The sequence below is a fragment of the Mesoplodon mirus genome (genome assembly GCF_964341445.2).
Source record: "Mesoplodon mirus genome assembly, chromosome: 9".
Taxonomy (NCBI): Eukaryota; Metazoa; Chordata; class Mammalia; order Artiodactyla; family Ziphiidae; genus Mesoplodon; species Mesoplodon mirus.
The window spans coordinates 92,360,638-92,373,416 of record NC_138985.1 but is presented as its reverse complement, the minus strand read 5'-3'; the positions used below and the strand labels follow the sequence as shown (position 1 = coordinate 92,373,416).

The window sequence follows — 12,779 nt, the reverse complement described above, 5'->3', positions numbered from 1 at the left end:
ACCAGATTATAAACAAGAGATGCCTTTGAGACCACCTCCACCTCCTCCAACTAACAAAATGATTAAAAATACATTTAATATTAAGCCAAAGATGCATTCCAGAAGAATACAGGTCTCTGATGATCCATAATTTGCTGCTTGTTTCCCTGTAGGTTTTGAAGGAGCCTTTGATGATGGGGTGACATGGGAACCTCTGCCTTATAAGATTCTCAAAGAATTAAAGGCTGCATGTGCTGATTATGGACCACTAGCTCCCTATACACTCACTTTGCTAGATGCTCTTGCTAACAGATGGATGACACCATATGATTGTGTCCAAGTGGCTCGAGTCTGTCTCTCAGGTGGGCAGTATCTGTTGTGGAAAACAGAATATGAAGACTTAGCTAAAAAACAAACTGCAATTAATGAAAGACAAAGGAAAGCTGATATCTTGTTGGATATGTTAATAGGTGAGGGAGATTATGATACTGCACAAAGTCAAATGTACCTAGATAAGGAAGTCTTGATGCAGGTCACTAGCTGTGCTGTTAATGCCTGGAAACCTCTTCCTTTGGTGGCTGGGAAAGCAACTGCCTTGGGGGAAATTAAGCAAAGGGCTGATGAAGCATATGAAGACTTTGTGTCAAGATTAACACAGGCAGTACAGAGAGTAATTACCAATCAAGAGGCAGCTGATTGCTTGTTAAGCAATTGGCATTTGAAAATGCAAACAGTACCTGTCAAGCATTATTGAAACCTATTAGGAAAACTGGAAATATAACTGATTTTATTAAATAATGTGCAGACGTAGGACCTGCCTTTATACAGGGCGTTGCTATAGCAGCTGCATTAAAAGGGGAAATGTATCCACAATATGTACAAAATATAATAAAGAAAAAAGGAGCTCCTGTCATTATGGCTGGGGGTACTCCCGGAAATTATTGTTATGCCTGTGGTAAGCCAGGTCATTTTAGTAGAGCATGTCCTTATAAGAATGCAGATAACCAACAAGAAGCACCTAACATGCCTCCACTATCGGTTCCTTCACCTATAAATTCAAAAGTCAATCTTCCAAAGACTTTATGTCCACGGTGTCAGAAGGGTTATCATTGGGCAAAAGAATGTAGATCTAAATTTCATAAGAATGGACAACTTTTACCACCTAATTCTGACACAGGGAATTCAGGAAACTTCCAGGGGGGCCTGCCCCAGGCCCCAAAAATGATAGGGGCAACACAAATAAATACATCCCAACATCTGAACCCCTTCCTTCCTTTCGTTCCATCTCAGAACTCTTCAGAGCAACCCCAGGCAGTGCAGGATTGGACTTGTGTTCCACCACCTCAACAATATTAACTCCTGATGCTCCTCCAATAAAAATTCCTACTGGAATCAAAGGGCCATTGCCAGAAGGTGTATTGGGTCTCATATTGGGAAGAAGTTCATCATCTCTTGCAGGATTAACAGTTTTGCCAGGTGTTATAGATTCTGACTATACAGGACAACTACAAATTATGGTGGCTCCCCCTACAAAAACACGACAAATATTTAAAGGTCAAAGAATAGCTCAATTGCTTTTGCTCCCATACTATCAGACGGGACAATCTGTAATTGATAAACCTAGAAATGAAGGAGGTTTGGGATCTAGTGATATGGCTTTTTGGGTACAGGAAATTACCCAGTCTAGACCTACAAAAGCACTAAGGGTTAATGGAAAAGAGATTATAGGATTATTGGATACTGGAGCAGATGTGTCCTGTGTGGCTGGTAAGGACTGGCCTCCAGCCTGGCCAACTAAAAGTACTCATAATGAGCTTACAGGTTTGGGGAAAGCTCCATCTGTAGCAAAAAGTTCGCCAATATTGCATTGGACCAATGAAGAAGGTCAATCAGGTACATTTTATCCTTATATAATACCTTCTTTGCCATTTACCCTTTGCGGAAGAGATATATTGCACAAATGAGAATGCTATTGTATAGCCCAGATGAAAAGGTTACTTCTCAAATGTTAAATATGAGATATGATCCCAATAAGGGATTAGGTAAGGAACAACAAGGTGATATGTTGCCCATACTAACTAAACAACATAAATTTAGGCAAGGTTTGGGTTATCCAAATTTATAAATATGGCCATTGCTCGAGCTGCTGACCCCATTTCTTGGAAATCAGATCTTCCTGTATGGGTAGAACAATGGCCATTAACTATGGAAAAATTGTCAGCAGCAAGACAATTGGTACAACAGCAATTAGAAGCAGGACATAGTGAAAGTTCTAACAGTCCATGGAATACACCAATTTTTGTAATAAAGAAAAAATCAGGAAAATGGAGACTCTTACAAGATCTAAGGGCAATTAATAATACTATGGAAGATATGGGAGCTTTACAGCCTGGATTGCCCTCTCCTGTTGCTGTTCCAATAAATTATAATATAATTATTATAGATCTACAAGATTGCTTTTTTACTATTCCTTTGGACCCTCAAGATAGAAAAAGATTTGCTTTTAGTGTACCCTCTACTAACTTTAAACAACCTTATCAAAGATATCAATGGAAGGGCTTCCCTGGTGGCGCAGTGGTTGAGAGTCCGCCTGCCGATGCAGGGGACACGGGTTCGTGCCCCGGTCCGGGAAGATCCCACATGCCGCAGAGCGGCTAGGCCCGTGGGCCATGGCCGCTGAGCCTTTGTGTCCGGAGCCTATGCCCCACAACGGGAAAGGCCACAACAGTGAGAGGCCCGCGTACCGAAAAAAAAAAAAAAAAAAAAAAAAGATATCAATGGAAGGTATTACCTCAGGGAATGAAAAATAGTCCAACCTTATGTCAAAAATTTGTGGATAAGGCTATAACAGAAATAAGAATTAATAATCCGGAAGTATATATGATACACTATATGGATGATATATTGTTGGCCCATTCAGGTAGAGGATATTTACAAGAAGTCTTACAGCATTTAACAGAGGCATTACAAAAAAACGGACTCCAAATAGCTCCAGAAAAGATTCAAACTGAACCACCTATGACTTATTTAGGGAGAATAATACATACACAAACTGTGACACGTCAACCATTACAACTTCGGAAAGATAATTTACGAACATTAAATGACTATCAAAAACTATTGGGAGATATTAATTGGATTAGACCTTATTTAAAAATAACTACAGCAGAATTGAAGCCTTTATTTAACATATTACAAGGAAATTCAGATCCAACCTCATCTAGAAATATGACTCCTGAAGCAGAAAAGGCTTTACAGTCTATTGAATCTGCTTTAAACAACTGCTTCTTACAAAGAATAGATTACACAAAAGAATGGTGTTTGCTAATCTTGCCCATTCCAGTCACACCTACGGGTATACTTTGGCAGGAAGGACCTTTGGAATGGATCCATTTACCAGCTACTTCAAAGAAAATAGTTCCTATCCTATGTTAACAGCAACTTTAATAGCTAAAGGAAGAAAAAGAAGTAAGGAATTGTTTGGAAAAGATGTAACTAATATAATTATCCCTTATAATAAATATCAACTACAAATTTTATTACAGAATGATGAAGACTGGCAAATAGCTCTTAGTTCTTACACTGGACAAATTCTGTTTCATTTGCCAAAACATCTGCTATTACAATTTTTTGCTACACATCCAGTTATATTTCCTAAATGCTATGTTGATCAGCCAATAGAAGATGCAGCTTTAGTTTTTACAGATGGATCATCTAATGGAAAAGCTGCTTTACTTATTAATAATGTTCCAAAGGTAATTCAAACTCAGGAAACTTCTGCTCAAAAAGCGGAATTAATTGCAATAATACATGCTTTTGCTGAGCTGCAGAACCAGACTTTCAATTTATATTCAGACTCACAGTATGTGGTTAAGCTATTTCCTCATATAGAAACCGCAGTCTTGCCAGAGCATAAAACTACAATTTTTGATCTTTTAAATTGTTTACAAAAACAAGTTTGGGCACGTTCTTTACCTTATTATGTCGGTCATGTAAAGTCACATTCTAACTTGCCTGGAAGCATATGTGAAGGTAATCGCCAAGCTGACCTTTTGACACGAATTGTCGCTTTCCCTTGTATTAAGGAGGCACTAGCTTCGCATAATTTGCATCATCAAAATTCCGCAGCTCTGCGATATCAATTTCAACTGCCTCGGGAGATAGCCAGATCTATAGTTAAAAATTGTCCACATTGTCCAACTTATTCATCCAGTTTGCCCATGGGGGTCAACTCTAGAGGATTATTACCTAATGTGTTATGGCAAATGGATGTAACTCATGTGCCAACTTTTGGAAAGCTGTCTTATGTACGTGTTTCAGTGGATACTTATTCTCATGTAATTCTTGCCTCAGCAAGAACCAGAGAAGCTTTTAAGGATGTTATGTAACACTTATTTTTCTGTTTTGCCTTTCTAGGCATTCCAAAAGCTCTAAAAACGGATAATGCTCCTGCCTGTGTTTCAAAGGCTTTTAAAGACTTTTGTGAAAAATTTAATATTTCCCATTCTACTGGAATCCCCTGTAATCCTCAGGGTCAAGCAATAGTGGAAAGAGCCCATCATACTTTAAAAGTTCAAATTACAAAATTACAGCAAGGGGAATTCAAGTACAGTTCTCCACATCACATTCTTCAACACGCACTATTTGTATTAAATAATTTGAATACTGATTCACAAGGTAATACTGCCATGATGAGGCATTGGAATCCCGATATTAATAAACCTAAACCTAGGGTGAAATGGAAGGATCTGCTCACTGGTCAATGGAAAGGACCTGATATTTTACTAACCAGTGGCAGAGGGTATGCTTGTGTATTTCCACAGGGCGCCGACTCGCCGTTGTGGGTGCCTGACCGTCTCATCAGACATGTCGGGCCCTCCGCCCCCGCCTTACCACTTTCCAATCAGGCACAAGCCACCACAGCCGGAGACGTCAGCTGATGAATCACCATCAGCTAAAGAACCGCTGCTGCAGCAGATACAAAACCTCACCATCGGAGAGAGACCAATTCTTTGTCTGCCACGTCCGCGCCTGAGACCTCGCAAGAGACAAGCCGTCTCTATGAGAACTTCGAATCCACCAACTTGGGGTCAGATTAAACGACTTGCTGACGATGCCGAGAAAGTGGTAACAGACCAGGGAGCTACCTTAACACCTGGAAATCTTTTTGTTGCTATGCTTGCTATATTGGCCTGCCAGGTAACTAGGGGAAATGCTTTGGGTAATTCTTATTGGACTTATCTCCCTGATCCACCAATTTTATAAACTGTAGCCTGTGATAATGAGGATATACCAGTATCTACTACTGTGCCCAGGTTAATGGGAGGAGCCATAAGCTCCTATCCATATAATAAATTTAAAACAAATAATAATTTTACTTTTCATGGAAAATCAGGGTTCCATCCTGTATGTTTTATATTTCCATCGATTAATAATTCTGTAGCCTCTCGTAAGAATGGATGTATACCGGTTTTTCTTAAAGGACAGCTTACTGCTTCTCCTTCGAGTCAATCTAATAAGAGACTTCTTTGGTCTTTGATTTATCTAGCACCCGGAGAAGATCCAACTTATAATCAACCTTCCTCTCATCCTTTAAAATTTCCTCCTTGTAATCCTCCTTATGGTATTCGTACAGGAATACAATCATCTATATTACAATCTCTGGAAGACCAATTGGATAGTAACTGGGATGCTGTAGATGCCAATACAGGATTTCCTACATGGAATTATTGTATATATTCTTCAAGAATAGATATTCCCATACAGGATACCACAAAAAATGTGCATGACTGGAGTAATCCTGATCCATCTAAGGATTACAGATCTTATTTACAACATCATGCACATTATGATTGGAATAATTCATTCATTCCTGCTTCTATGCATGTTAATAGATGGCACACTGGAGGATGGGTGCCTCCTACCCTAACTATGGCTTAAGATAATATGTATTATGCACAGACCCAGCTTTGGAAAGCTATTGCTGCACCATCGCCAGTTATTCTTCATAGACCTAAAAATATGGGCATTTGTTCTATGCAGGCTTGTGTGTCAGCACCTTATGTATCCTTGGTAGCCCCAAGATATGTGGATCTAAATATTTATCAAAATACTTCTGATTCTACTTTTTGGACACATTGCTATGATTGTATTTTGACAAGTTGTATAAATCCCTCTGTGAATGTACAAGTTTTAATGATTCTTAAACGACCACCATACATTATGTTGCCTGTAAAATTATCCTCTGCCTGGTATGATGATTATGGCTTACAAGTTTTGCATGAAACTGAAGTTTTATTATGTTCAAAGAGATTTGTTGCAGCTTTAATTGTAGGAATATCTACATTTATAGCTGTAATAGCATCATTTTCTCTTTCAATAAGTTCCTTTAGCTCAACAAGTACATACAGCTCAACATGTAAATGAGCTTTCAAAAAATGTACCTTTAGCTCTGGCTACTCAGGAAGTTATAGACAGAAAGTTAGAAGCAAAGGTGGATGCCTTAGAAGAAGCAATTTTACACATAGGGCAGGAATTAACAGCGCTCAAAGTAAGATTAGCTTTGAGGTGTCATAAAAAATATAGATGGTTTTGTGTTACTCCTCTAAAAGTGAATGAATCATTATATTCTTGGGAACAAATTCAGACTCATATTATGGGAGTTTGGAACCAAACAGATGTTAGTTTAAACCTTACTAAATTACATCAAGAGATTCATGACATAGGAAATACAAACTTAGATTTATCTCCGGCACAGTTTGCTCAGAATTTTTTTGAAAGTACTAAGTGATTTGTGTCACATAAAACCTTATTCTCAATGCTCATTAATGGAGGAATCATTGCAGTCGTTGTACTAATTCTGATATTTTTACTTCCTGTCATCATCAGAATAATTATTAAAAGCATCAAACAACTTTCCGTGGAGCTACATACTGCACTTTTTTTTATTATTATTATTTTTTTTTGCTGCGGTACGTGGGCCTCTCACTGTTGTGGCCTCTCCCGTTGCAAAGCACAGGCTCCGGATGCGCAGGCTCAGCGGCCATGGCTCACAGGCCCAGCTGCTCCGCAGCATGTGGGATCTTCCCAGACCGGGGCACGAACCGGTGTCCCCTGCATCGGCAGGTGGACTCTCAACCACTGCGCCACCAGGGAAGCCCCATACTGCACTTTTAAAAAATAAAAAAGGGGGAGATGTCAGAAGCCATCTTGGAGCCATTGCACCATGACAAAGTCATGAGCAATGGAAGGCGAAACTGCAAGGCAGCGCCGTGCCAGGAAGGTGGACTACAGCTCCGTTGTTATGTTTTATGATAATAAATTTACATACAGGGGCAATTTTGGTAGGATGTTGCTCCACGTGAAAGAAAAATTCCTCTAGGACTCCCCCTCCTGAAACTACCACAGAATGGGAAGTACCCACTAAAGCGCCGGGGAAATGGGTAAAGAATTAAGAGCCTGGAACTAAGGGGATGTTTTTATGAAAAACACCCTCTAGTATGGAGTTATGGCCATGGGCCGGAGTTCCTGATGACATAGGAAATTTATGGTTCTATTATAAAGGAAGATGAATTATAGAAAAGCAAATGACTAGAGAAGAATTGGTTGCCAGGATAGGGAGAAAACACTGTCTCAGTTGAAGGAAACAACGAGAAAGAGCATGCAGGTAAATTGTAAATATTTAGATGGAACCATTGTAAAAGGTTGCCCATGCAAGAAGAGAAATAGGAACAAGTAGCTCCAACTTTTACAATTGAAATAATCATATAACTGCTTGGCTTGGTTACTAAGAAACAACCTGTGATTAATGGGAACTTGGGGAAATATTTTAATAGGACATCTAGAAACTAGGGGATATTTTTTTTTAAAAATCTTTATAGAACATTTTGAGGTTTGATTGTGCTAAGGTTGTTTGGCCACGTACCTGGTAATGTAATCAACTACAATATATAAACCTGTGATTGTAAACAATAGAAGAAGAATGAAGAATAAAGACTTGAGAAGGAGAAACATGCAATGCTGATACTTTAAGAAGTGTAATAGAATTATTTCCTTCGCCGACGCTATCCATCCCTTGGGTATCCCTGGACTCGCTGGAGCTGGACTACGGCAGTCAGGGACATGTAAAAGTATGAGCTTAGATCACTCCCTAACACCATACACAAAAATAAGCTCAAAATGGATTAAAGACCTAAATGTAAGGCCAGAAACTATCAAACTCTTAGAGGAAAACATAGGCAGAACACTATGATATAAACCACAGCAAGATCCTTTTGGACCCACCTCCTAGAGAAATGGAAATAAAAACAAAAATAAACACATGGGACCTGATGAAACTCCAAAGCTTTTGCACAGCAAAGGAAACCATAAACAAGACGAAAAGACAACCCTCAGAATGAGAGAAAATATTTGCAAATGAAGCAACTGACAAAGGATTAATCTCCAAAATTTATAAGCAGCTCATGCAGCTCAATAACAAAAAAACAACCCAATCCAAAAAAGGGCAGAAGACCTAAATAGACATTTCTCCACAGAAGATATACAGACTTCCAACAAACACATGAAAGAATGCTCAACATCACTAATCATTAGAGAAATGCAAATCAAGACTACAATGAGATATCATCTCACACCAGTCAGAATGGCCATCATCAAAAAGTCTAGAAACAATAAATGCTGGAGAGGGTGTGGAAAAAGGGAACACTCTTGCACTGCTGGTGAGAGTGTGAATTGGTACAGCCACTATGGAGAACAGTATGGAGGTTCCTTAAAAAACTAAAAATAGAACTACCATATGACCCAGCAATCCCACTACTGGGCATATACCCTGAGAAAACCATAATTCAGAAAGAGTCATGTACCAAAATGTTCATAGCAGCCCTATTTACAATAGCCCGGAGATGGAAACAACCTAAATGTCCATCATCGGATGAATGGATAAAGAAGATGTGGCACATATATACAATGGAATATTACTCAGCCATAAAAAGAAATGAAATTGAGCTATTTGTAATGAGGTGGATAGACCTAGAGTCTGTCATGCACAGTGAAGTAAGTCAGAAAGAGAAAGAGAAATACCATATGCTAACACAAATATATGGAATTTAAGAAGAAAAAAAAATGTCATGAAGAACCTAGGGGTAAGACAGTAATAAAGACACTGACCTACTAGAGAATGGACTTGAGGATATGGGGTGGGGGAAGGGTAAGCTGTGACAAATCGAAAGAGAGGCATGGACATATATACACTACCAAATGTAAGGTAGATAGCTAGTGGGAAGCAGCCGCATAGCACAGGGAGATCAGCTCAGTGCTTTGTGACCACCTAGAAGGGTGGGATAGGGAGGGTGGGAGGGAGACGCAAGAGGGAGGGGATATGGGAACATATGTATATGTATAACTGATTCATTTTGTTATAAAGCAGAAACTAACACACCATTGTTAAGCAATTATACTCCAATGAAGATGTAAAAAAAAAAAGACTGTCACGTTTAGAAGTGCAAAATGTTGCCAAATCAGATCCTGCCCCAGGAGATCCGTTGATATTAAATTCTGTGGGACAATAACTTCTTAATTGATCATTCTTCACTTTACATAAAGAGTCTAATTCCTTAATACTATCATGGCTATCATGTCCTATAAATTCAGGCTTAAAAACATGTGATTCATCTAGCTTTTTAAAAGTAGGTGAATGATTTAATCGATTTGTTGGAGATGGAGACCCAATGTTCTCTCTTTCAGGAACTTTACTAATCATTCTTAATTCACTACCTTTTGAACAAGGAGTCTGTAAACTGAAAGAATGAGACTGTTTGATTTCCTCATTCAATTCTGTACAACAGAAAGAATTTTTAAATTGATCAGACTTAGGTGCAGATTTTGAAGGGACAGATTTATAACGGGAAGCAGTGTTACCATGCTTGGAATATGATGACCCCCGTCGGAATCCCAGTTGATTCGTGGGAGGAGAACATCTTTTCATTGCTTCATTTTCTGAAGTCCTTTTGGATTCTCTTTCTAATTTTGAAGAATACTTTCTTCTCTTCTCCATCTCTAAGTAAGAGGACTCTCTTACTTAGTCTCTAAGTAAGAATGAGATGATGTGCGCCTTGAATATGTCTTCTCATACTCATCTAGTGAATCAGAACTTTCTCTTGCCCTGTTATCTGTATATGGCCGAGAATAGCGTGCCCTCTCTCTATAAGGGGAGCGCCTATGGTAACGACCATCAGAGTCATAATAATGGGATTATGACAGATTAGGATGAACTAGTTCTGTCAGGTCTAGAACGAGACGTGCTTCCCTGCGTCGGCAGCTGCTTCATCGGGAGCGGCTGGAGACGGCGACGCGAGCCCCTCCCCGCGGCTGGGCGACGGGAGGGAGGGGAGGGGAGGAGGCCGCTAGGGCGGCGGCCGCGATGGCCGCGGCGGCGGGGGCGGCCCGCGTCGCTTGCTTGCTCGCTCGCTCGCTCCCTCCCTCCCTCCCTCCGGCGCCTGCCCGCCGCTCTCTCCCCCACACACTCAGCAGCTTATGATGTTTTAAAGAATTCTTTTTAGCCAGGAATCTCTTTCCTCCCATAAGGGAAATAATATCTCCCTTTTAATTATCTATTCAGTTATTATGGGGATGGCTGTGAAAATGTAAATTGGCTGAACTGTAGAGAGAGCCCGGGTGCTATTAGGAATTCTGGATGTAGCTCTTTCTGAGGTTGATCCATAACCCTGGCCTTCCTATGATTTAATTGTTTGACCTTTCTCAAAGTTCATGACCAATAAATTCCCTGTCTGCTAAAATTTATTTGAATTGGGTAGATGTCATGTGTCAACAAATTAGCAATTCATCATAAGCATTTTTCTTTCTCTGTACAATCTTCATGACCATAACTTTTCTTCCAGTTTTATTGAGATATAATTGACATACAGCACTGTATAAGTTTAAGGTGTACAACAGAATAATTTCACTTGCATTCATGATGAAATGATTATCACAGTAGGTTTAGTGAGCATCCATCATCTCATATAAATACAAAATTAAAAAGGTAAGAAAAAATATATTTTTTTCCTTGTGATGAGAACTCTTAGGATTTACACTCTTAACAATTTTCATATATAACATAATTAACATTAACAGCAGTGTTAATTATATTATCATATCATACATTACATCCCTAGTACTTATTTATTTTATAACTGAGAGTTTGTACCTTTTGACTGCCTTCATCCAATTCCCCCCTCCCCTTGCACTCCCCACCTCTGGTAACTACAGATCTGATCTCTTTTCTATGAGTTTGTTTATTTGCTTGTTTGTTTGTCTTTGAAGTATAATTGACCTACGACACAATGTTAGTTACTGTTACACAACATAGTGGTTCCATATTTCTATACATTTCAAAAAGATCACCATGATAAGTCTAGTTACAATGTCACCATCCAAAGATATTACATAGTTATTGACTATATTCGCCACACTGTATATTTCATGCCCATAACTCATCTATTTTGAACCTGATATTTGTATCTCTTAATCTTCCTCACCTATTTATTTTCTCCCCCCACCTCCCTCCCCTCTGGCAACTACGTTTTGTTCTCTGTATCTATAACCCTGTTTCTCATTTATTATGTTTGTTCATTCATCTTTCTCTGACTTATTTCACTTAATATAATACCCTCTAGGTCCATCCGTGTTGTCGCAAATGGCAACATTTCATTATTTTTTATGGCTGAGTAATATTCCAATGTGTATATGTATGTATGTATGTATATGTATGTGTATATACACACTCACATATTCACATCTTCTTTATCCATTCATGTATGGATGGGCACTTAGGTTGCTTTCATATCTTGGCTATTGTAAATAATGCTGCAATGAACACGGGTGCATATATCTTTTTTTGTATTCAGAAGTGCAATTGGTGGATCATATGGTAGCTCTATTTTTGATTTTTTGAGGAATCTCCATACTGTTTTCTGTAGTGGTTGCACCAGTTTACATTCCCACCAACAGTACACAAGTGTTTCTTTTTCTCCACATCCTTGCCTTGTTATTTGTTGTCCTTTTGATAATACCAGTGCTGACAGGTGTAAGGTGATGTCTCGTGGTTTTGATTTGCACTAATCATTCCCTAATTAGTGATGCTGAGTGTCTTTTCACATGCCTGTTGGCCATCTGTAAGTCTTCTTTGGAAAAATGTCCATTCACATCCTCTGCCGATTTTTTAATCAGGTGGTGTATGTTTTTGATGTGGAGTTGTATGAGTTCTTTGTATATTTTGGATATTAACCCCTTACTGGGTATATTGTTTGCAAATATCTTCTCCCATTCAGTAGGTGGCCTTCTCGTTTTCTTGATAGTTTCCTTCACAGTGCCAAACTTTTTAGTTTGATGCATTCTGTTTATTTATTTTTGCTTTTGTTTCCCTTGCCTGAGTAGACATATCCAAAAAAATATTAATTAAGTTCATGTCCATAATTTTTAAGGATAAACAATAGCAACAAGCAACAAAAAGAAAAAATAGATAAATTGTACATTATCAAAATTTAAAACTTTTGTGCTTCAAAGGACATCATCAAGAAAGTGAAAAGATAATCCACAGAATGGGAGAGAAATTTTTTTCAAATCCCAGACGTGATAAGGGACTTGTACCTTAGCATATATTTTAAAATCTCACAATTGAATAATAAAAAGACAGAAAAACCCAAGTTAAAAATGGGCAAAAGATTTGAATAGGCATTTCTGCAAAGGAGGCATACAAATGGCCAATAAGCACACGAAAGGATGCTCAACAGAGAAATCCAAAT

General features: G+C 38.7%; 1 protein-coding gene and 1 pseudogene across 2 annotated transcripts in view; one reads left to right on the top strand and one right to left on the bottom strand.

Moving 5' to 3' along the window:
• The window catches only part of TNPO3 (transportin 3), a 322,931-nt gene that overhangs the window by 61,315 nt on the left and 248,837 nt on the right, over positions 1–12,779 (top strand). The window lies entirely within an intron of this gene.
• On the bottom strand, positions 9,291–10,221 carry LOC309810572 (histone-lysine N-methyltransferase SETD2-like; annotated as a pseudogene). The gene has a single exon. The product of its transcript is annotated as a histone-lysine N-methyltransferase SETD2-like (transcript).